Source organism: Lissotriton helveticus, chromosome 2_2, assembly GCF_964261635.1.
Source record: "Lissotriton helveticus chromosome 2_2, aLisHel1.1, whole genome shotgun sequence".
Taxonomy (NCBI): domain Eukaryota; kingdom Metazoa; phylum Chordata; class Amphibia; order Caudata; family Salamandridae; genus Lissotriton; species Lissotriton helveticus.
The window spans coordinates 37,177,662-37,202,844 of record NC_136060.1 but is presented as its reverse complement, the minus strand read 5'-3'; the positions used below and the strand labels follow the sequence as shown (position 1 = coordinate 37,202,844).

The 25,183-nt window shown below is 44.4% G+C and overlaps 1 protein-coding gene across 26 annotated transcripts in view; it reads left to right on the top strand.

The window, feature by feature from the left end:
* SORBS2 (sorbin and SH3 domain containing 2) overlaps window positions 1–25,183 on the top strand; it is a 687,606-nt gene that overhangs the window by 406,095 nt on the left and 256,328 nt on the right. The window lies entirely within an intron of this gene.

Sequence of the window (25,183 nt, the reverse complement as noted above, 5' to 3'; positions counted from 1 at the left end):
TGTTTTATTCAGAGATGACCACAACAGTTGCGTATTAATTCAATATACATCTAGAATGACTAATACCTGCTACCCAGCCCATTCCTATAGCTGTGGTCCCTTGAATAGTCTGAATTGTCACACTTGTAGGAGTATGATGGTCACTAGGTGTATTTGTACTGTTAACAGCAGCGCTGGTTGGGGCAATGGGTGGTGCAAGCTGCAGTGGCACCCTGATGAGGGCGATGGCACCTCTTTTTGACAAATTAAATCACTGGTCCAGGCTCCCCAGCTAGCTACAGTTTGCATGAACGAGTACTAGCACTCTGTGTTCAGACGAGTGTACAATGCAGGAAGATGCACTCCCAGAGAGGGAAGTCAAAGTACTAATCATACTGTGTGTGTGTCCCATGTCTCACTAAACCAAAGTGGTTATTTTTCCCGAGCCGCTCTTTGTCGCCACGCCTTTCCTTCTCTCCACTGGCGTAACGAAAGTTGAAGGGGCCCCCCCTTCAAGGTACATGAAGGGAGCCCCACTCCGTATTTAATATGGAGCTCTCAGGCCTGAGTACTGTGCTGAGGGGGCCCCCCCTGCAGCTCTGGGCCCCCCTGCACCGCGGGGGTTGTGGGGGCCTGTGTTATGCCACTGCTTCTCTCCTCTTGCTCTGTCTCTGTGTTTTCACCCATCCATTCTCTCTCTTCTCCCTCTGGAGTCGCTCTCGCTGTGCCTCTCTCCATCCCTCTCTCTCTCACCCTAGGTGAAGCCTCCCTCCTGCTGAGGTGAAGCCTCCCACCTGCTGGAGTGAACATTGGGAAGTTGGAGAATGAGCCAGAGACACTAATTTCCGCCCTGGGCTTTCAAAACCGTTATCCAGTGGCTCCAGCCCACGGAAATGCCCAATGGAATAAAACGCCAGTCCAGCCCTTTTTGTAATTGGGCAATAATGTAAAGTAACTACATATTGGGGCAAGCTGGCATACAGGCATGCTGCTGCCTGAATGTCAAGATCTAGCATGCCAGACTGACTCCCTATTGGCATGCAGGGCGTTATGAGCATTTCCAGGTCCATTAGATTATGTCGCAGCTCTCACTGCTGCTGCCTTTCGTTTCACACTGTTTAAGATGGCGGCCTCTTGCTGAAATGGCGAGCTCTTCTTGTGTACTGTGGCAAGAAGTGCCTCAGAATACAGAAGACCTGTGTGCTAGGGACGGAGACCCACCTTCGCTAGTCCGCAGGCGCTCTTTTAATTTGACAGTTGACATTGAATTAAAGCCAGTACAAGCACGTTCAGTTATTCTCAGGATGTCACGTGCACGGCGTGTACAAAGGTCTCTTTAATAAAGAGCTTGAAAAGTGGCTACTAGAGCCAAGTTTAAATTTAGCAATGTCAATCGGTGTGGGCGGATCTGTTCCACTTAAAAAGGAAGAGAAGAAATATAAACTATGGTGGCTCGCCTGCTTCCAGTCACAAGTGCAAAACCTGTGTTAACTTCTGACTCAGAACTGTGTACCCCTTTTTATAGTGGGATAGATAAGGATGGTGTTTGCACCACGCAGACTATGTGCAAACTCGAATTTCGCTATTTGTACTTGGATGGATCTTTTTCTCATACTGAGGCTGAAATCACAAATTCAATGGCATTTCAATGACAGTGAGGCAGATTTTACCCTACAGTAATGACGGAGCGGAATAACTTTTGAAACCATGAAGGCTTATCAGCACATTGGTAAAGTTAAAATCGCAAATCAAATTAATTGAGCACAATTCAACAATGACCTGAATACAGGATGTATGAATATAATCCGGGCATTTCAGGTCGATAAATGCAAGTACACATTATTAAAAAGAGTATACGCAAAATAAAGTAACATTCTGTTCTCATAAAGTAGCATCGAAATTAGAACCAAATGAGCATTCCGATTAGAATGAGAAGGAATGTGCTTGCTCTCAGAGTATCTATGAGCAGAAAAATTCGGAGCCTTGGGTCTCAAAAGTTGGAGAACGGAATGTCTGCCTGCAAATGTGGACAGAGCACGTTTTCTAACTAACTATTGAGTTTATCAATTAAAACATGAAATTTCATCCAAGTGATAAATTCTACAAATTCCCACCAAAAAGGAACCAACCAAAAACCAATGTTCCCACTGTCCTTTCTGTCGGCCTCCTTCTCATGACTTATAAATGCCAACTTCTTCCATCATATCAGCCATCACAATATCTCACAAAGGAGTATTTACTTCCTCTGCTTCCCATCCCATGCAGGTGCTGAGAAATCTCGTCCATCTAATCAGTGGTAACAAATAACGCCTTCCCAAAGTAAGTAATAGAAAACAATTTTAAAGGAGAGCACAGTGACTAGTGGTGTCAGCAAAGAAAAAGAGAAGAATGCATAGAAAGCAGAAATTCGACGTTTACTTTCCCAAATGGAGTTAGCAATCTAGGTTCACTCTTGTCAAAGTTAACATGCCTATACCCGATCTATAGTTAAACATATAAATCACTTGATTCACTAAGTCTAAATGTAAAATAACATGCAGATATATAAATAATGGCTATGCGTATTACAGGATAACATTTCATTAAGCATAGATATGCAATAGTGACACTGTCAGTACACATAGCTTTCCAATAAAAGGCAAACAGTATTTTAGGTGGGTCTTGTAAAATATGCAAAATGTCTAGCTGTTGATATGACATGTATGTGACAAAGAGTTAGGGGCAATCTTGCTCCAGCTTCAGAGAACTGCAAACTTAACCTCCCCATTCTCTGTACTTTCTCTGAACAATGTATCATTTGATCATTGGTAAGATGAAGAGGATACAAACACAGTTAATTTCCATACACCAGAAGACGTCCCGCACTACTCCACATGTATCTATTGTTTCATTTATTTATCTCTATATTTTATGTAGCTACACCTTTCGGGCCCTTGCAGTAGCAATCAAACACAAAGGTGAAAAAATTAGGCACAAATCATAAACATTTATTCATAAATCATGGTTGAACATGTTAGGGCATCATCTTTCTATGCGGATTCCAAACCCCATTAGGACTGTGATGTAGGTTCTCTCTGGACAAATCCTTTCTATAACCATAGACTTGTAAAACTCCAAATAGTTTCTTGTGATCCAGTATTGTGATCAAATGCATCCCATAGTTGATGAACGCATCCTTGTGGGAACCTTGTCATGTATGGTACGCCCCTCTAGTGCTATGGTTTCAGATAGGGAGTGCTCATGGTCATTAGTGTCTCACTAGGATGCAATGAGAGACACAAATTTTAATATAACCCAGACTGTTCTCCCAGGCTACGCTGTGAGTGCTGCTGTGAGTTTTGAACTCCACTCTCCACTCCTCTGAACCCAAATTGAGAATCTTCAGTTGGAGTTTAGGTGGGTCAGCTATCGGTTTGTGGCTTGTGGAGATGTGTGGCTCACTGGTTAGAGGAGGCAGACCTGGAAGCAGAGGTCAGCCCGGGACCAGGGTTCAATTCCCGGCTCGGCGGGGTCATGAGTCCTAAAATGTCCATGGACTCGACAATTCTCGCTCTGGTGCCTACTCGATTCACGGGTTCACATTCTGCGACTCTGGGCAATAGCTTGCTTAATCTCCACAATGGCCCCTCGCAGTGGGATGCCTGGCTTTCACCTTGCGGATACCCTGCTGGGGTTATCTCACAGAGGAATACCAGGACGGGTTCCCTAAGCAAGCGCTTAGAAACCGCTTGGTGATTTGCGCTATATAAATTCCTGTACATTTACTTGCTTCAGGACCCACTATAATGTATTTTCTGTTTTTCTTCAGGTGGTCCTACTTCTAGTCCACTCTAATAGTTTGCATAAGTGAATCTTTATTATGGTCTGGTTCCACTTGTCATGGGCAACATTCTTTTGCTGCTCATTGAGGTGGTGTTTTGTTATTCGTTGGCAACTAAGTTGATATAAGGCTAAGTTAAACATGCAAGAGAATAATGCTTCTGTAAAATACGTGTAACAAGTGTGGGATGGGACATGACCAATGAACACTCTATGTATGTATTGACTATGTCTTGCAAAACCAATACAATCTGGTTGCAAAAAAAACTACGTTGATATAAGGAGCAAAGGACAGTTGAGAGTTAATTTCCAATTTCTCAAATTTTCTTAGCCAGTATTGAACCAAGTACTTAGTCACTAACTAGGCCAACCAGCAAATACATTTTTATTTGTGAAAAAATGAACCATGCTGCTACAACAAGAAATACATGAGAAACAAATAGGAGAGAAAGGGTGTTTGACTGTAGGTAGGGAGGAAACTCCTGGTCCCCTTAATCAATATTTAACAACAAATAGAGGAGTACCCCCTAGAGGCTGTATAGTGCCTCTGTCTAGAGGATATCGAGGTGCACACAATGCCACACAACAGGGGACAGATTTTGTCCTTTAGAAGACCCCTCACTCACCAACCTAGTTGGTGACATGCTTCATCATCGGGGTCCCACCCAGACAGCCGAGTGCCATCCGGGTGTGCTGCGACACCTGACTACAGTGGGGCAGGTTTTGGTTATTTTATATGTACGGAATTGTAAGTGAATATTTAAAAGTTGTCCAATACTACTCACTCGTAGGGGGTGCCGCTCGTAGCTGTTCACAGTGATTACGTTCCTGGAAGCTGTTTTGTTGCACTTTGCCCTGATTAAAAGGATTTGCTGCTGCTCGTACACAGGGGCCGGGACTGCGAGACCCAGGGTTCACAGCGCAAGACCAACGCTGCGCACCTGGAGTCTCTTCCCGCCCCCTGCTCCTCCCTGTATCCTTGCCTATTTACAGCTCGCGGCCCCCGCTTCACGGGGCCCGCTCGTAGCTGTTCACAGTGATTACGTTCCTCGAAGCTGTTTTGTTGCACTTTGGACTTAGCCCTGATGAAAAGGATTTGCTGCTGCTCATACACAGGGGCCGGGACTGCGAGACCCAGGGTTCACAGCGCAAGACCAACGCAGCGCACCGGGAGTCTCTTCCCGCCCCCTGCTCCTCCTATTTAGTCACGTCCTCATTCACCGAGCGGGACGCGAGCGGGACGCCGGACGAAGCCCGGACAAAGGGCGGACAGTCTTAGACAGTCCGAGACAGAACGTGACTGGACTGGGCACGACATACTGCCCGTGCCGCCTCCAAGAAACCTCCGTTAAAGTAAGACACTCTGCGTATGGATATTGCCGTACCGAGGAACAACATTTAGTTTTACTTTTCCATATTTTACATCACTATTGTATGGTCTAGAAATTGTGTTATAACTAATATTATATAGTATGCCAAAAAAGATTCCGGCCGCAGTGTCTAACACTATGGATAATTATTTGGTCCATGTAGTAACCAAAATTAATAGTGAAAGAAGGCAGTCACTAGGACTAAGTCAATCCCCCATTCTTCACTCCCTGAGCCCACCACTAAACTCCCCATGGGTTGATATACCATCCCAGGTCGTAGGAAATGAAGTTCCAGACACTGAGTTACATGATAGTGAGACCCATAATCACAGAGTACTTCTAGAGATTGACCGAGAAACCGATGATGAAAATGACCCCGAGTCTCAGGTTAATGCTATAGCAGAGGACTCCCCTATACAGGTGGATTCACAGGTAGACACAATAGTAGAGGAACCTCCTATTTTCGTGCCTGTCACTCGGGCGGTCAGAACATGCAGAAAAGCTCAGTCAAATCGTGGAGGGTCACGACCTGGGAGAAAAAGGGCTGTATCACCAGTGAAAACAAGGGATAAAAATAGGGGGCACGGGGAAGATGGTGTAAAACAAATCATGGACTATGAGTTATTTAGTAGGATAGCGGACATGATTGATTGTAAGTTCAAGGCCATCATTAAACCGTTGGTGGCTAAATTAGATAAACTTACCGCCGAAGTAAAGAAATTGGGCGGGGCACAGAATAAGATAGCGGACGAGGTGGCAAATACAATAACCCTGGTCACAAATTTAGCCAATACAAACAAAGAGCATACTGTGAATGGGACAGAGGGAGGTGAAAATGTGGCACTGATTATCCCCCCTGAACATATACCAACAATAGAACATAACCAGCCAGAGACAAGAGATGATCCCACACAAAGACCACTTGTAGCGACTACATTACGTATAGAAAAAGAACCATTACAATTTCTAGAAGAAGCCTCACCCTTAGTGCTGGTATTAGCAAATGTACCCCCTCTGACCCTTGGCCATTCAGAATCCCCAACATCTCTGACAAGCAAGGCCCTGCACTGGCTGTCTGGTAATATGCAGATGGCTCCCTGGGGGAAACAACAGTTAGCAGGAGAGGTCAAGTCAGCCAGAAGGGTACCCTGGATAGGGCACAGCCCAAAAAAGTTTAAAGGAGACTGCATAGTATTAAACTTCTCCAACTCGGCTGTACTCCCGAACGTCCTGTCAAACATACTCCCCCCAACGTAGGAGTGGTACTATTGTTCCACTTACCTTAGAATTTTTTGGTGGGAAACAGCGAAGCATGTCATATCCCAAAACATTCCCTAATTTTTCAAGGCCAGAGTGGAATGTAACGACAAATGGATGGGGTATAGGTACTCCTGTAAACGATTGGGGGAGCAGTCTAGAGAGGCGAAAAGGACCAAATAATTTATACCAAAACAAGTATCATTATCCAACCCATTTAAATAACCAGTACAGTATCCCTATCTCAAATAGGTCTGACGCACTTTATGGACAGGGTGGACTGGAAGGGGTAGAATGACTACCTAGAGCACTATTTCAGTCCGATTACATCGATCACATAGGCTTAGGAAATGAGGATAATATAAATGTGTTGTATGGATCTATTCCAGCTGAAAACCCAGAATTAAACAATCCCACAGTTCACGTAAAGGGATTTTTAACTGAGGTAGAGGCACTATTAGCCCGGACAAACCGACCCACTAACTTAATAAATGAGTATAATCCTGTTCCTACACAAGCAGACCAAATACATAATACTATAGAAGAGCAGGTATCCAGATGTACAGAGCTATCGTACGCTATCCAAACTTGAAAAGGTTAACATAGACACAGACACTAACATCCTGTGCCCACTAACTCCCTTTAGCGCAAGCCTAGTATCTTGGAATATCGCAGGGCTGGTTGACAAAGCTTGTGACATCACTTGGCTGTCCTTTGTCAAACAATATGCAGTGATATGCCTCCAAGAAACATGGTTGGTGGAAACAAATGTTCACATTGAGGGGTACCAAAGTTTCTTCATTCCAGCTGAACCATCAAATAGTGGAAGAGCAAAGGGGGGCCTGGCAATTTATGTTAATTTGGCTCTTACATGTCATAAAGTTATGCGCCATTCTGGAAACAGAAACATCCAGGTTTTAGAGCTAAAGAAGGGTAAAACTACTTTAACCCTGATTAACTTTTATAATGCAGTGAATCAGAATGGAGATTGTAATATACTGTTTCTGGGCGATATTTTGAGAGACAATGCGAGGAACTTGCCAGCTCCAAATGTTGATTGCAGGTGATTTTAATACTCATCCGTGTGGAAATCCAGGAGAGACTGTTATTGATCAACTGGGATGTAACAGCCTGAATGGCTTCCACTTTGATCACTCGCGGCGTGGAACACAACTAAACACGCTAATGAATGAAAATAACCTAATCACCGCTATGACCATGGTGGCGGGCCAAACTCTTTTTCCCGTGTCTACGTACAAGGGTCATACAAACGGATCATACATAGATCACATTCTATTGTCTGCCGACTTTGCCAACACTGTCCTGGACTTCTCCATCCAAATGAGCATTTATAGTGGTCATAATCCTATTTGCATCAAAATGGGTGGGGGATTCTTTGAACAGCGAAAGCCACGTGTAGATCGTGGATCCTTAAAATGTATAAATGGAAAGCGTCGCTTAAAATGGACAATGGTGAATTGTGAAGATCTGTATACCTCTATTAATAATCTGTGTAGCTCCGAACTCTCTTTATGTATGTCATCAGTATCATCATCGCAACAAATCTTGGCGGCTTTTGAGTTAGGATCATTGTTAATGGTGCCAGCTAAAGGGAATGCTAGTAATAACCCAAAATGGTTCGACAATTCATGCTCTAAGGCCAGCCGAGATCGTAAGATGGCTCTGAAAACTAAACCTAGAGACCCGGATCACATTAAGGCCATGCGTGACAGGTACAAAAAGTCCCTTGCTACCCGAAAGAAAGAGGTAAAGAAAAGTGTATGGGAGACCCATTTAGACCCTAAAATCTTGAGAAATAGCGCCAAGTTTTGGGAAATTATAAATAAACCTTTGTCTGATCACCCAAATAATTCCACCATTGGCACAAATATCCCAGAGGAAGAGTGGGTTAACCATTTTAGCTAAATTTTTAAAAGTAATGAATCTCAAGCAAAATATAGTCCGGTTATATCTAAGGAGAACTTGTTGCTCTTCTCAACAAGTAAGGTTGAAAATGGAATCGAAGGGCTAACAAGCAATAAATCCCCAGGCCCGGATGGCATTCCTCCGGATCTTTTTAAATCTTGCATATCGCTATGGGCGCCTGTCCTCACTGCTGTACTCAATGCGGCTGTGGTTTCTGGCTGCCCAAAGTCGTGGGGGGTGTCTACCATCGTACCCGTCTTCAAGAAGGGAGACCGTAATAGCCCCCTCTGCTACAGACCAATATCTCTTATCAACTCGGTGGTTAAAGTAGTGGGGGGAGTAATTCTAAACAGACTAGTTGAATGGGCAGATGAAAATAAAGTAATATCCCCAATTCAATATGGCTTTAGGCCCGGTCACTCAACGATCACCCAGTGTTTGAATTTGTACATGATTATAGGGAAATACACCATGGCCCGTCAAGGTACAATTCACATGGCGTTCATGGACCTATCGTCGGCTTTCGATTGCGTAAGCCGAGGAAGGCTCTGGGACGCCATGGCGAAAATGGGTGTAGTTTTTTTTTTTTAGAAAAACAAGTGCCAACCCCACCAATTCTCAGTGCTCTTTACTACAAGCAAACAAATCAAAAATGAATTACAGATTTGTTTGGTATATTTATTTTTACCCTTTGCTTTAGAAATTTCAACGTATACACTCAGACGAGTTGTCCGAGAAAGACACTCAACATGTGACAACTACTAGACAATAATGCAACAAAAAAGAAGAATATACATCACAAAACTTCCGAAAAAAGATTTCAAAAGGAACACACAATTAGTATAATACACATTTCATAGTGAATGATCGTTTGGAAACATTCATCAAATTGATTGGAACATTTACTCAACCAGTAACAATATATTAACTCAATGAAGGAGACACGTTCTGGAAAAACATTGGAAGAATATAGACAAGTTAATCATATAGTCAGTGAGACCCAGAAATAAATTCTGTATCCTTTGCACATTCCTCCAATGGTGCCGACGCGTTTCGAGACCGTAAGACAAGTTGACGGACTCTCATCAGGGCTCATTCAATGTGGTTCTAAAGGTGTGTGTTAAAAACAAAGAGAGAGCGACATGTCACCAATTGTTTTCAGTACCCAGGTGACTGCCCCCACTGCCCCTCTAGGCCCTTTTAGTACCTGAAAGTGGCTCCGGAGGCCTGATCTCGGGGATCTGTTAGCACCAATACTTGTAGCGGGACCGTGTTATCTGTAAGATAACATCAAGCTTAAAATGCCATCAGGCAATGCATATTCAGTTAGTACACACGCGGGCGAGCCCGCGAAACATCAAAGAAGAAATCATCGGATTCATACCTAGGACAGTACCAGGATTTCTCCCTGTCCCTTTCTCATTTCAAGTGTCCCGTCGTTCCTTCTTTATACCTGTGAAGTGCGAACCAAAGTCGCCGCATTAGACTATTACACCGACTCACACATTAAGAATGTGCAAAGATGTTTAAGAACCAAAGTTTTTGATTTAAAACCGCCTACCTGGAGACTCAGCGTTTTCTCAATGGTCTCAGGTAAACAGGCGTGCTGTTCGTTCTGGTAAGGGGGCGAGAGAGCGTAGCATTGTTTAAAAGCCTGCCACAAGTCATACTATTTGCAATACAGGCAGCACGCAGGATGGGTTCATATCCAAATTTACCTTAACTTGCGCGTCTTGGTATCTCAATAAGATTACTGATCCTTCGTGCATCAAGGTCAAGCGGGTTAGGGCAAAGCCGTACTTTATCCCATGTCTATGCCTGCAGCCTGTCAAACAAAGGCGAAAAACTCATGAGTTGTCGTCTCCGTTTGCGCATATGGAGATAGCCACTGATTGTTATGCGGAGCACTCACCCGCTCGGTAGGCGCTCCGTCGTCAATCTCCCAGGTTAGATTCCGAATCAGTACTGCCATGCTTGGGGCGGGGATTTAAACCTTTATTTGGCGCATGGAATTCTGGGACATGTAGTTTGAGGAACATTGCACAAATTACGAAGTAACAGGATTAAAGCCTCGATACTTCCGACATACTGTTCAATCCAGTTTGGGCACTGTTAAATCGCATAATCAGATACGCCTCCTTGCGCAGGAGGGTTTCCTCGATGTCAACAAGACCTTTTTTGGTGGACATTGTATACAACACTGTCCAAGAGAAATCAGTTTCTGTGTGTGATTTATCAATGAAGTGTTGAACCATTGGGGCGCTGAGCACTTTGTTTTTGATTCGTGATCGATGCTGTGTTATCCTAGTGTTGACTTGCTGGTTAGTCTTCCCTATATACAGTTTGGGGCAACCGCAGATGATGGCGTACACAACATTTTTGGTCCTACAGTTGGAGAACCCTTTATTGGTCCATTTTACTTGCTTGTGTTGGAATTCAGAACCTTCTAGGCAGGACCCACAGGACACGCAGTTACCACATTTATGGTGCCCCTCAACCGGTTTGAGGCCCCATTTGGATAACAGGTCTTGCTTGGGTTTAGGTGGGGCAATGTCGGCACGTACTAAGTGTTGGCCGATACTCCTATTTTTTCTGTAGGCAAAAATAGGCCTAGGAAAGGGACACTCAAGTTCTTCCAACAGGTGCCAGTTCTTTAGGACCATTTGTCTGACCCGATGTGTGTCAGGCCCAAAAGTTGTGACACACACCATCTGTTCAAGATCACTTTTTGTTTTATTCTGCAGTAAGCATTCTCTTGGCGTGTAGCGAGCCCTTTTATACGAGTGTTTAAGCATCTTCGCGCCAAGAGAATGCTTACTGCAGAATAAAGTACGTGCCGACATTGCCACACCTAAACCCAAGCAAGACCTGTTATCCAAATGGGGCCTCAAACCGGTTGAGGGGCACCATAAATGTGGTAACTGCGTGTCCTGTTGGTCCTGCCTAGAAGGTTCTGAATTCCAACACAAGCAAGTAAAATGGACCAATAAAGGGTTCTCCAACTGTAGGACCAAAAATGTTGTGTACGCCATCATCTGCGGTTGCCCCAAACTGTATATAGGGAAGACTAACCAGCAAGTCAACACTAGGATAACACAGCATCGATCACGAATCAAAAACAAAGTGCTCAGCGCCCCAATGGTTCAACACTTCATTGATAAATCACACACAGAAACTGATTTCTCTTGGACAGTGTTGTATACAATGTCCACCAAAAAAGGTCTTGTTGACATCGAGGAAACCCTCCTGCGCAAGGAGGCGTATCTGATTATGCGATTTAACAGTGCCCAAACTGGATTGAACAGTATGTCGGAAGTATCGAGGCTTTAATCCTGTTACTTCGTAATTTGTGCAATGTTCCTCAAACTACATGTCCCAGAATTCCATGCGCCAAATAAAGGTTTAAATCCCCGCCCCAAGCATGGCAGTACTGATTCGGAATCTAACCTGGGAGATTGACGACGGAGCGCCTACCGAGCGGGTGAGTGCTCCGCATAACAATCAGTGGCTATCTCCATATGCGCAAACGGAGACGACAACTCATGAGTTTTTCGCCTTTGTTTGACAGGCTGCAGGCATAGACATGGGATAAAGTACGGCTTTGCCCTAACCCGCTTGACCTTGATGCACGAAGGATCAGTAATCTTATTGAGATACCAAGACGCGCAAGTTAAGGTAAATTTGGATATGAACCCATCCTGCGTGCTGCCTGTATTGCAAATAGTATGACTTGTGGCAGGCTTTTAAACAATGCTACGCTCTCTCGCCCCCTTACCAGAACGAACAGCACGCCTGTTTACCTGAGACCATTGAGAAAACGCTGAGTCTCCAGGTAGGCGGTTTTAAATCAAAAACTTTGGTTCTTAAACATCTTTGCGCATTCTTAATGTGTGAGTCGGTGTAATAGTCTAATGCGGCGACTTTGGTTCGCACTTCACAGGTATAAAGAAGGAACGACGGGACACTTGAAATGAGAAAGGGACAGGGAGAAATCCTGGTACTGTCCTAGGTATGAATCCGATGATTTCTTCTTTGATGTTTCGCGGGCTCGCCCGCGTGTGTACTAACTGAATATGCATTGCCTGATGGCATTTTAAGCTTGATGTTATCTTACAGATAACACGGTCCCGCTACAAGTATTGGTGCTAACAGATCCCCGAGATCAGGCCTCCGGAGCCACTTTCAGGTACTAAAAGGGCCTAGAGGGGCAGTGGGGGCAGTCACCTGGGTACTGAAAACAATTGGTGACATGTCGCTCTCTCTTTGTTTTTAACACACACCTTTAGAACCACATTGAATGAGCCCTGATGAGAGTCCGTCAACTTGTCTTACGGTCTCGAAACGCGTCGGCACCATTGGAGGAATGTGCAAAGGATACAGAATTTATTTCTGGGTCTCACTGACTATATGATTAACTTGTCTATATTCTTCCAATGTTTTTCCAGAACGTGTCTCCTTCATTGAGTTAATATATTGTTACTGGTTGAGTAAATGTTCCAATCAATTTGATGAATGTTTCCAAACGATCATTCACTATGAAATGTGTATTATACTAATTGTGTGTTCCTTTTGAAATCTTTTTTCGGAAGTTTTGTGATGTATATTCTTCTTTTTTGTTGCATTATTGTCTAGTAGTTGTCACATGTTGAGTGTCTTTCTCGGACAACTCGTCTGAGTGTATACGTTGAAATTTCTAAAGCAAAGGGTAAAAATAAATATACCAAACAAATCTGTAATTCATTTTTGATTTGTTTGCTTGTAGTAAAGAGCACTGAGAATTGGTGGGGTTGGCACTTGTTTTTCTAAAAATTATATACGGTCCAGCCTACCCCACGTCCCGGGACCTACCTCCTTAACTTTAACCAGAAAATGGGTGTAGAGCAGAATTTAATTAATTTGTTAGCAGATATGATTTCTGACACGAGAGCAAATGTCCGGTACACACAAGACCTAAAAGTGACAAGAGATTTGAGTGCACCGGGGTGTCATATAAGGGTGTATTTTAGCCCCGTTCCTCTTCAACCTATATATAAACGATTTGGAAAAGCATCTTTTAAGTACAGGAGCAGATTACCCTTATGTTGGACGGAAGGGATTGCCGGTTCTGCTTTATGCGGATGACGCAGTCCTTTTATCCAGGACTGCAATTGGCCTTCAAATACTGTTAAACTCCTTCTTTGTTTTTATGAAGTCTCGAGACTTGAGCATTAATAACTCCAAATCTTTCGTAATGAAGGTTGGCCAAGGCAATAAAAAGCCAAACTGCCTAAATGTTAACGGGGAAACAATCTCAGTAACAAAAACATTCTCTTACCTCGGAGTCCTGTTCGACCACCAACTGAATTGGGGACCCGCGGTACAGAAGAAAAAGGGAGAGGTAACCCGGGCAAATGCAGCAATACTCGATTTTTCAAGAAAAATGGGAAATAGCCCAGTGGCTGCATTGCTTCAACTTTACCAGGCCAAGAGTGTTGCCATCGCATGTTATGGCAGTGAGCTATGGGGATATGCCTCAATAGGAGACCTGGAGGTAGTAGAAAATAACTTTTTAAAACAGATACTGAGGGTACTTAGGGGAACAGCCAACTTCTCTGTACACGAAGAGCTGGGTATGTCATATCTAAGTGACAAGATAGCAGTAAACCCTCTACTGTGTTGGTTAAATTGCTGGTTAAACAGTGATGTACCCCTTACTCAGCTCATATTGAGGGAAGCGCTAACGTGGGAAAATAGGCTTAAGGTTCCATGGATAAAGTACTTAAGCACTTGTTTTAATGAATTAGGGCGCCCGAACTCTTTTTAACTCCAGAATCCATTACGAAATTGGATGTTATTACTGTGAAGAAGGTTTTTATCTCTTCTAGGTATTCAGCTAGGGAGGATGGTGAATTAAAGAAAGGAAGTGTACGGAAACTTGTGCTATTAAAAACATCTTTGCTCATGGAACCGTACTTGTCATGGCCCATGTCAAGTTATGATCGTTTCTTGCTGACGAGGTTCCGTCTGGATTTATTTCACTTACTACTGGCCGTGCCCAGGGGGACCCACTGCAGTCAAGTGTTGCCGGCTTGCGGCTGCGACAAAAAGTCTCCGCAAGACCTGGCACGCTTTTTCTTTATTTGTCCCTTTTATATTATACCACGGAGGCTATTTTTAAAACCCTGCCTCAAAAAACTGAATTTTACACAAATTAGACCAGCACTTTACTACCTTCAGTTGTTAAGTTGCGATTGCACTTTATTTGTATGTAGCTTTTTAAAATTAGCTCTTAAAATTCAGGAAAAGTATGGAAGGGTAACAGTGCTATTGATAGATAGATATATTTTCAGTCAACAATAATTTTGTTATATTTTCATAAAATGTTTAATATTCCGAGAGTATTTCTGCTTGTGACTTTTTTGATCTATGTTGTTCTTATAAATTTTATTGTAAGTATGAGTCAGTATATATGTAACATTTTCGATCTAGGTTGTTTATAAAAAAAAAAATTCTTGTAAATACGAGTCAATGTATGTTTAATGTAATATGCTTTTATGGTTGTTATTGCCAATAACCAAATAAAGTTATTTGTCTTGACTACTCACTCGTAGAATTTATTCTGGAGTGATTGGGCAACGGATAAAAACAAAGTGGGACACGTTTGCCTGATGCAAGTATAAGGTTTTCATCAGGACCAGTGGTGGTAGTCTGGGTGGTATACACACGCTAAGGTGTACCCTGCCCTCGACTACGTGAAAAAACAGAAACCACAAATTCGTGGTTTGTTAAAAAATGGTGTTCTTCTCCAGGATTCCTAGGAAAAACTTGAAGCGCTCAATGTGCCAGCTTCATGGGCGTCCCTGTTACTGCAGACACTCAATGCCACAACTTGTGGGATGATCGTGGAAGGTCAATTCACCTAGCAGATAACCTGTTCGGAGCCCCGTAGATCAACGGGGCTCCGAACAGTAACCGGGACGCCACCATTTTTTAACAAACCACAAATTTGTGGTTTCTGTTTTTTCACGTAGTCGAGGGCAGGGTACACCTTAGCGTGTGTATACCACCCAGACTACCACCACTGGTCCTGAAGAAAACCTTATACTTGCATCATGGTTGAAACATGTAGACCAATATTTTAACTCACCACACGACTTTTCTGACACCACCTGCCTACCTAATCAGGCAAAGGTGTCCCACTTTGTTTTTATCCGTTGCCCAATCACTCCAGAATAAATTCTACGAGTGAGTAGTATTGGACAACTTTTAAATATTCACTTACAATTCCGTACATATAAAATAACCAAAACCCGCTCCACTATAGTCAGGTGTCGCAGCACACCCGGATGGCACTCGGCTGTCCGGGTGGGACCCCGATGATGAAGCATTTCACCAACTAGGTTGGTGAGTGAGGGGTCTTCTAAAGGACAAAATCTGTCCCCTGTTGTGTGGCACTGTGTGCACCTCGATATCCTCTAGACAGAGGCACTATACAGCCTCTAGGGGGTACTCCTCCATTTGTTGTTAAACAACAAGAAATACACCATCAATAACTTCAGAGTTGAAGGTATCAGATAGATTGTTTTGTTGTCACTTAGCTCTGTGGCTAAACCATGAGTATGTGTTTGAGTTACTTTCTGTTACTAAGCACCAAGTAGTGAATGCATAATAGCGTATGCAAGCGGTATATGTTATATCCATTTAGCACCATTCACCCATTCATTTTGAGCATGGAATGTTAAAAATAATACTAAGCGATCATGATGCTCTACATTCATATGGATGGTTAATTTAAAGGTTGAGTGAGACTAGATGGAAATTCAACTCCAAAAATATTTTGAAGACATTCTGAAGTATGATGAGTGGTTGCTGGTTTCTACGTATTAGTATATTGCTGCAAATGTGTGTCAAAGTAAAAGGACATTAGTTTTAGCTTGGAAACATAGATTACATTTTGGAAAAGACTACATCATGTGAAAATGACAAGTGGCAGAAGGTCAAGACACACCTTGTCCTTCAGCAGCTATTCTCTTTTTTGTGTTGTATTGAATTATGATGCTTTGAGGGTTCTTAATTTGTGTTGCTCCTACTAATGTTGCCACGGATCGCCATGCTGTCTGTATCTTAAATGTCAGGCCTGTTTAAATGCATGGTTTCTTGAGCATATGTTACAGCGCTCCCTACATGGGAAGCATTGTGAGCTGTGACTAAGAGCCCGAGGGGTGCTCATTTTTTATTGCTGCAGACTTGGCAGTGTGCATTGGCATGCCTGTGATGAAGAAGACTGTTAAAATGATGGTGTTTCACATTATTTATACATGCCATTTCTGGTGGACCATGGTTTAGGACTGATATACCAGGTATTGGTATAGTAATGGAGGCATCTTTAAAGGCTTCTTTCTGAAAAGCTAGTGTATTGTCATTGGTGGCATGGGGGGTTTATAAATCTGTTAGTGGGATGGGAGCTAAGCCTTTATTCTTTACAAATCCAGGTGATTAGAGAATTTCAATATTTGAGTTAGATTCCAAATCAATCATTATTTATATAGTGCTGTTTATCCCCCAGGGGGTATCCAGGCGCTGAAGTCTAGTGAGCCTTAGTCGAACAGCCAGGTCTTGAGTCCCTTCCTGATGTCAGTGACCAAAGAAGAGGTTTGGAGGTGGAGGGAGAGGTCGTTCCAGGACTTGGTGACGAGTTAGGAGAAAGAATGACATCCACCGCGGCTCCACCTATTGCAGGGGACGTGTCCAAGGGAGAGAGAGGCAGATTGGAGTTGTCTGGCCTGTTGGTCGAAGGTCTTACAGTGGTTGATGTAGGAGTCTCCAGTGTTGTGGCGGTCCTTGTAGATATGGGTCATCAGCTTGAACTAGCATCTCTTCTGGACGAGGAGCTGGTGGAGGCTTAAGAGGTGAGGGGTGATGCTGGTACATTTGGGAAGGTCAAGGATGAGTCGGACTGCGGCGTTCTGTGTGGTCTGCATTCATTTGAGAAGATGGATTGTAGTTTCGGCTTATAGTACATTTCCGTAGTCCAGTCGGCTTGTGACGAAGGCTTGTGCCACTGTTTTCCTGGTGCTGATGGGGATCCATTTGAAATTCTTACGAAGCATGTGGAGGATATGGAAGCAGAAGGCGGCTACTGCGTTGGCCTGGCTCTTCATGGAGAGATCACTGGCCAGGCTGATGCCGAGGTTGCGGACGTGGTCGGTGGGGGTAGCTGAGGGTCCAGGTGCAGTGGGCCACCATGTGCCGTCCCATGGGGAGGTGCTCCTTCCGAAGATGAGTACTTCCGTCTTGTCCATGTTCAGCTTCTGACAGTTAGATATCATCCAGTTGGCCATGTTGGTCATGGCATTCCGGAATTTGGATCTGGTGGTGGCGGTGTCTTCCATGAGTGAGAGGATGAGTTGGGCGTCATCGGCATATGAGATGATGTCGAGTCCATGGGGTATGGATGATGTCAGCCAATGGAATCATGTAGGCATTGAAGAGGGTGGGGCTGTGAGAAGAAAATTCTTGGGAGACACAGCAGATGATGCTCTTGAGTTTGGAGGGGAAGGGTGGTAGGCAGAATCTCTGTGTGCATCCTGTGTGGAAGGAGGCCCTTTGAAGCCGATGTTGTGGAGTCGGGTAAGAGGGTTTGGTGGGATACCTGGTTGAAGTCCACTGAGAGGTCAAGTAGGATCAGGACTGCTGTCTCACCTCGGCCAAGGATGGATCTGATGTTGTTGGATGCGGTTATCAAGGCAGTCTCAGTGATGTTGTTGGAGCAGAAGTCAGACTGGGAGGCATTGAGTAGGTTTTTTCCTTCCATGTGATCTGCGAGCTGGCAACTGATTGCATTCTCCAGGACCTTGGCAGGAAAGGGGATCAGCAAGATGGGGCATTAGTCCTTGAGCTCCCTGAGGTTGACGGAGGGCTTCTCAAGGAGGGGTTTAACATCTCTGTGTTTCCATGCGTCAGTATCGGTAGCTGTGCTGATAGGTGAATTGAGGAGGTTGGTGCATGCATTGCTGATTTACTTCTGTTCCAGGTTGAAAGCGTGGTGTGGGCATGGGTGGGTCTTACTCCAGTGTGAATTAAGGTCATGATGGCTGTGGTGATTGGCGTGTGTCCAGTCGGTGAGCAGTTGGCTGTGGGAGTTGGTGTATGTCAGGAGGTGGCTGAAGTTGGTTGGCTGCAGGTCGAAGTTGCTGTGGATGTCTGCTATCTTGTTGTGGAAGTAGTCCATCAGGGAGTGGCAGAGGGCTTGAGAAGGGAGGATCTTGGTCTCGGTGGCAGACGAGCAGGAGAATTCTCTGATGATGCTGAAGAGTTATTTTGTGTGATTGATGCTTGCCTCAATGAGGATGGTTAGCACATTTTTTGGATTCTTTGAGATGGTGCTCAGGGCAGATTAGAAGATGGTGAGGTTTGAGGGGTTCCTACTGGAGTGCCATCATCTCTGCAATCACTTGCACTCATGTTTGAAGGCCCGGAGTTCAAAATGAACTAGCTGGCGTGTTTGCTGGATCTGCTGGTGCGAGCCGTTTTCATGGGGGCTACTGTCTTGGTGCAGTTGGAGATCCAGTCATAGATGTTCTGGACGGCTAGCTCAAAGTTGCTGGTGGTGTTGGGTCTGGTTGTGCTGAGGGTGGCAGTTCATTGAGTCTCAGTGATTTTGTTTCATCTTCGGTGTGCAGTTTTGGGGGGGCATGGGGGTAGGTCGTGGTCAGCCTGCGATGGTGAAGTAGACGATATTGTGGTCGGTCCAGGTGAGCTTGGTGGTGTGGCTAAATTTGATTCTGTCACTGGCTGTGAAGATTGGGTCCTGGGTGTGTCTGGCAAAGGGTGTGGGGCTGGTGACCAGTTGCGTGAGTCCGATGTTGCTCAAGTTTTCCGGGACATTGGCAGAGTTCGCATCATTGGGGTTGTCGAGGTGGAAGTTGAGGTCGCCGAGAAATATGTAGTGTTTGGAGTCGATTGCCAGGGAGGAGATGAGTTTGGCCGTACTGGCCTATTATATTGTAGTGCGCATTTATAAAGTTCTTTCTACCCCTATTTGGGGCACTGGAGTGTCTGCCTATGTGGGCAGCAAGTTATTCCATGGAGGGTGTGGTTGGAAGGGTGTTGTCTTGGTTTTTGATCCTAGGTGGTAAAGTTTCGTTGACATGAGTGATAACTACTGAGGTGCAGTTATCTTGCTTTGGGATGCAGTGCTCAGCAATGTGACCAATGAAGAGATGTGAGAGAGACACACACGTTTTGATTCCCAGTTGGCTGGCACCTTTGAGCATTTCTCCTGGTCCCTTTATGGTATTTCTTATGATCATAGTCTACTTAGCTGGTTACTGCACTGTTTTGTCCAACCTGATATTTTATTTAAAGTTTTTGGTCCTAAGCAGGTATGGTTGGTGAGAAATGGTGAAGAAATTCTGTTGGGATGGGATTTTTCATCCCATGTCTGAATCTCATTATGAAATGTAAAGAAGCGGTTATAGTGTGTAACCAGTTGGGACCTGCAATGGTGAACTAGATTAGAGTCCTTTGGTTGGCCATCAGTTTGTGAAGGACCGCTTTAGTTACTCCATGCTAGTTCAATGATGATGGCTGGTTAATTGCCTGGTGCTGTACTGAGTGAAGGATAAGACCAGTGTAAAACGATTCAGTGATAGCTGGCTGCGGACCACTGAGTGTTATGGTGTAAGTATGAGCGTGGACCAAAATGGATATATATATGAATTGACATACCCATAATGCCCATTAATCCAACACATTGTGGTTATCTTGGAAATAACCATGTTGTCCGCTGTCTTCTGAAGTGAATGTGTTTCTGGATGCTTCGACTTTTGCCTGGAAGTAACTTCCAGAACTTAGCAGCATGTACTGAGAAAGCAGTCTCTCCTACGGATTTCTTATGGTTGGTGGTATGATAATTTGTGATGCAAGCCTTGAGCGCAGTGTTCTGTTTTTTTTGTATTGCTCGAATTTCACTTATAGCAAAACACACAAGATGATGGACGGAATGTTGCACAATGGCAAAACAATGACCCCCAGTCACAGATCTGGGTTTAATCCATCGTTATTTTGCTCGCCAAGCCACCCCAGTTCAGACAGGGCCATCTGCAAATCAGTCTTGACCCTGTGCCTCATGGGAACAGTCCAGCCCGAACTGCCAAGCCATGTCTTCCCTGGACCAGAATCAAGCATCCTAGGACCGGTTTCTGGCTATCAGCCGTCTTCAGCCAGGATAGCTTGACTCCCGTGGCGTAGTGAGCACGGGACCCACGTCTGGGCATACCCTTCCGACATAGGGTGAACAGCAAAACACACAAGATGATGGACGAAATGTTGCCCAATGGCAAAACAATCACCCCCAGTACGACTGATTTGCATATGGCCATGTCTGAACTGGGGTGGCAGAGTGGGCTAAAGAACGGTGATGGAGTAAACCCAGATCTGTTGACTGGGTGTGAGTGTTTGATTGGTTCAGATGCTCCGTCCATCACCACCCCCTTTTGCACCGCTTTGTCGCCATAAGTTGGCAGGGTATGCTCAGACGTGAGTCCCTTGCTCACTTTGCCACTGGATTCAAACAAGCCTGGCTGAAGACGGCTGTAATGCCAGAAACCGGTCCTAGGAAGCTTGAATCCGGTCCAGGGAAGGCATGGCTTGGCAGTTTGGGCTGGACTGTTCCCATGAGGCACAGGGTCAGACTGATTTGCATATGGCCATGTCTGAACTGGGGTGGCAGAGTGGGCTAAAGATCGGTGATGGATTAAACCCAGATCTGTTGACTGGGTGTGAGTGTTTGATTGGTTCAGATGCTCCGTCCATCACTACCCCCTTCTGTACCGCTTTGTCGCCATAGGTTGGCAGGGTTTGCTCAGACGTAAGTCCCTTGCTCACTTTGCCACTGGATTCAAGCAAGCCTTGCTGAAGACAGCTGTAATGCCAGAAACCAGTCCTAGGAAGCTTGAATCCGGTCCAGGAAAGGCATGGCTTGGCAGTTCGGGCTGGACTGTTCCCATGAGGCACAGGGTCAGACTGATTTGCATATGGCCATGTCTGAACTGGGGTGGCAGAGTGGGCTAAAGAACGGTGATGGATTAAACCCAGATCTGTTGACTGGGTGTGAGTGTTTGATTGGTTCAGATGCTCCGTCCATCACCACCCCCTTTTGTACTGAATTTCACTTATAGGCATAGTGATTGTTTTCCAGGGACATTCTGTGGACAACACAGAGTGCCTTCAACATTGCCCCTCTATCTGTAGGCAGTGTGATTTGTGCCCCATTCCAATTTATGTACCAATGTATGCACCTTAGAATAAGGTAATGCACTAATAACTTGTCATTCCCCTTTCTAAAGTGTGGAAACAGTGAATGTATGCTATTTGTTTTCATGATGATTCATATTAGATTTTATCTAGTGAAAATTGTGTTTGCAGAAATGTTTGATGTGCGTAGCTTGCACTAAGTTTATAGTCCTGATTTGGGTGTGAACGGGAGCTTGAGCCTAAACTGGCATTAGTGGCGCTATTGGAATGAAGGATTTGCATGTTAAATCCAGAATCACATAATTACTATTCACTGACCTTTGTTTATCTGAAACATTAAATTTCTAAAATTGTGAATATATTAGTGAACTGGTTGTGGGGATTCACGTGTGAGTCTACTTGTAAATGTTAGCGTACACCAACACAAGTTTGAGGTTATTCGGCAAGTTTCTAAACCTAGAAAACATGCAGATTTACACTTCAGAAGGGCAAGACTAAGTATACGTCTAGGTTGGGAAAGGCAAAGTAGAACCACAACAAGCATTGGCAAAGCCTATACAAGAGCTATCGGCTTTGCCAATGTGTTTTAGCCATGCTAGCTAAAAGCTAGTGCCGTAGAAGAGAGTGGCATGGAGTGCAATGGTGTAGAGTGGCCTAGAGTGAAGTAGCGTAGAGTGGTGTATAGTGGCGTAGACTAGTGTAGATGGAGGTAGAGTGGTGTAGATTGTCGTGATATAGAGTGGAGTGCCATAGAGTGAAGTAGAGTGGCGTAGAGTGTCGGAGAGTGGCTTATCATAGGGTGAAATAGAGTGGAGTAAAGTGGCATAGTATGGAGTAGAGTGGAGTGTCTTAGAATGGAGTGTCTCAGAGTGCTATAGAGTAAAGTATATTGCTGTGGAGTGGCATAGAGCAAAGGGGAGTGTTGTGAGTGGTGTAAAGTTGGGAAGAGTGGCATAGAGCATACTAGAGGGTCGTATAATAGGGGGGCATAGAGTGGATTAGAGTGGCGTAGATTGGAGTAGAGGGTCGTATATTGGCATAGAGTGCAGTAGAGTGTCGTAGAGAGGAGTGGCATGCAGTGGAATAAAGTGGCATGAAGTGTCATAGAATGGAGTGGTGTTAAATAGAGTAGAGTGGAGTGTCATAGAGTGGACTGTTGTAGAGTGCAGTAGAGTGTGGTGGATTAGAGTGAAGTGGTGTGTTGTGGAGTGGCGTAGACTAGAGGGGAGTGGCACAGAGTAGAGAAGAATGGAGTGGGATAGAGTGGAGTGGAGTGGCGTAGAGTGGAGATGAGTAGAGTGAAGTAAAGTGTCATGGAGGGAAGTGGTGTAGAGTTGAGTACGATAGAGTGGCATAGAGTGAAGTGACATGGAGTGGAGAGACGTAGAGTGTTGTAGTGTAGAGGGATGTAGAATGGCGTGGAGTAGAGTGTTATAGAGTGGTGCTGATTAGAGTTGCATAATGTAGAGTGGCGTAGAGGGGAGTATGCATGGTGTGGTAGCGCATTTCCTTTAAAGACAACACATTTTGAATTATAACTGCCAGAACATTTGCACAGACATAGAGTTTAAATGATTAAACTATCCAGCTCACAAATGATAATATGCGGGAATCACTTAGTGTACTGATTTGTTTTGATTGTATTAAAATATTTGTTTTCACCACGCTTCAGAATTGCAAAACATTTGCTTCATTTGTGCTTTCCTAATTCTGATGTATTCTGAAATATTTGTACAGTTCATTTACTGACATTTAGATGTTGATGTTAGCTAAAAATATATAACAGACTGCAGACTTTCCCACCCACTGTACCCATAAAGATTGTCACATAAATCCTGTCACTTAGCAGTCAGAGTAATAAAATTAAACTTCAACCTCCCTCAGAAGACGGAGCGTAACATTGACCTCAGTCTTTAAATGCACTGCAAATGTGGCAAAAAAAATTAACAAAATTAAAGGCCTGTTTATTACTAATTCACTTCTGTACTCCAGCACAGGTATTTCGGGGTGTTGTACTCCAGCACAGGTATTTCGGGGTCGCTTCATCACCCCCAACTTCTCTACTTCCAGCGCCCATGGCATGGGTGTGAAATTGAGGCAGATAATTATTTAAGCTATGCTATTAGTAAAGAGCACTGACCAAAATAAAGAAGCTCATAGACATACATTGTACCTTACAGGAATGTGAGCTTGATGAACTGGTAGTGGCGGCAAAGATACGCAGAACCAGTCAAGCAGAAAGATAGGAGGCAGGAACTCTCTTCCAAGAAATACAGCACATTTACTGCTCCCTGAAATATCTTTCAAAGTAGACAACTAAAAACACATGTACTGTCGTGGCATGCCTCTCAAATAAGAAAAATAGGGTTCCTAGAAAGTGAGCACTTGTGGAAGAATGCAAAGATCCGATCAGAGAGCTGGTAAACAGGCTATGCACCATAGGAGGAACGAACACAAGCTGGACAGCCTAATAAATATAAAGCCAGCCAATAGAAAGTAAGCAAATGTGGATGACAAAACGAAAAGCCAATGGTAATCAATGGGCAGAATGCATTCCTAGGTCAGCTTTCTCAAGTCCCCAATATGTCTTTTGCAACCAGACAACTCTGCTGTCTGGTCGGCCTCAACCTAAAGATTAAGGAGTGATTACTGGGAAGTGATTCCCCTGCACCAGAGTTGTTTCTGGTTTTCAGATCGCTCCTCAAGATGTCCATGACTCCAGCAATTTTCAGGGTGACAGGTTGTATTCTTTTTTGTTTTGAAATGTGTAAACTCTGAAATATTGTGTTAAAGTCCCCACAAACTGACACCTCAGAATGCTTAAGTTCCTTTACATCGCTCTACAAAAATTGTTGAAGTTGAATGAGCATATAGAACAATGGCGGCTGAGACGGGACGGTGGCGGGGAGGGCAGTGAAAGGGGTGGGGTTGAAAAAAATAAAAAAAGACTTACCTGTGGGTCGCCAGCAGCCGCCTCTCCTCCGTCCGTTCTGTATTCTGCCTCCTTCCCAGAAGCACCCAGTCTCCTGAGACTCCCATAGCCAATCACGACGCTGCCCTACGGCAGCATTGTGATTGGTCTGAGCACCATGGTTCGGCACTCAGAGAGGGACTGGGAGTCTAGGCATGTTCTTCACCCAGGCTGTACAATACAGCCGGTCAAAAACATGCAAAGTGCGCATGACGCTTTGGCTGGCCCAAGTCGGCAAACCAAACTGTCATGTGCATTTATGGTGCAGCCACCACTACTCCCCCTGCTGGCGTCACACGAACCCAGCCCTGCCCCACCCTAACTTGGAGCTTAAAGGCAGACGAAAAAATAAAATGATAATAACGTTCTGTTATTATCGTTTTATTTTGACTTTGTTCTGCTCTTAGAGCCGAGGGGCGATGGTCCTCCACCTTAGCGCCCCTGATAAAGAAGGCTAAGGGGGGCTGTTAGTGTGCACTTAAAATAGGGTAGATTTTCCTTTTGATGCTTACTGCTAGCTGTAGGATCCGGGCAGTGACACATAATTTCTGTTTACGCTGTTCAGAAAGAAGAGAGAGATAATTTACAGCTTGTCTCCGCTTTAACGCCAGCACCATGTATTCCA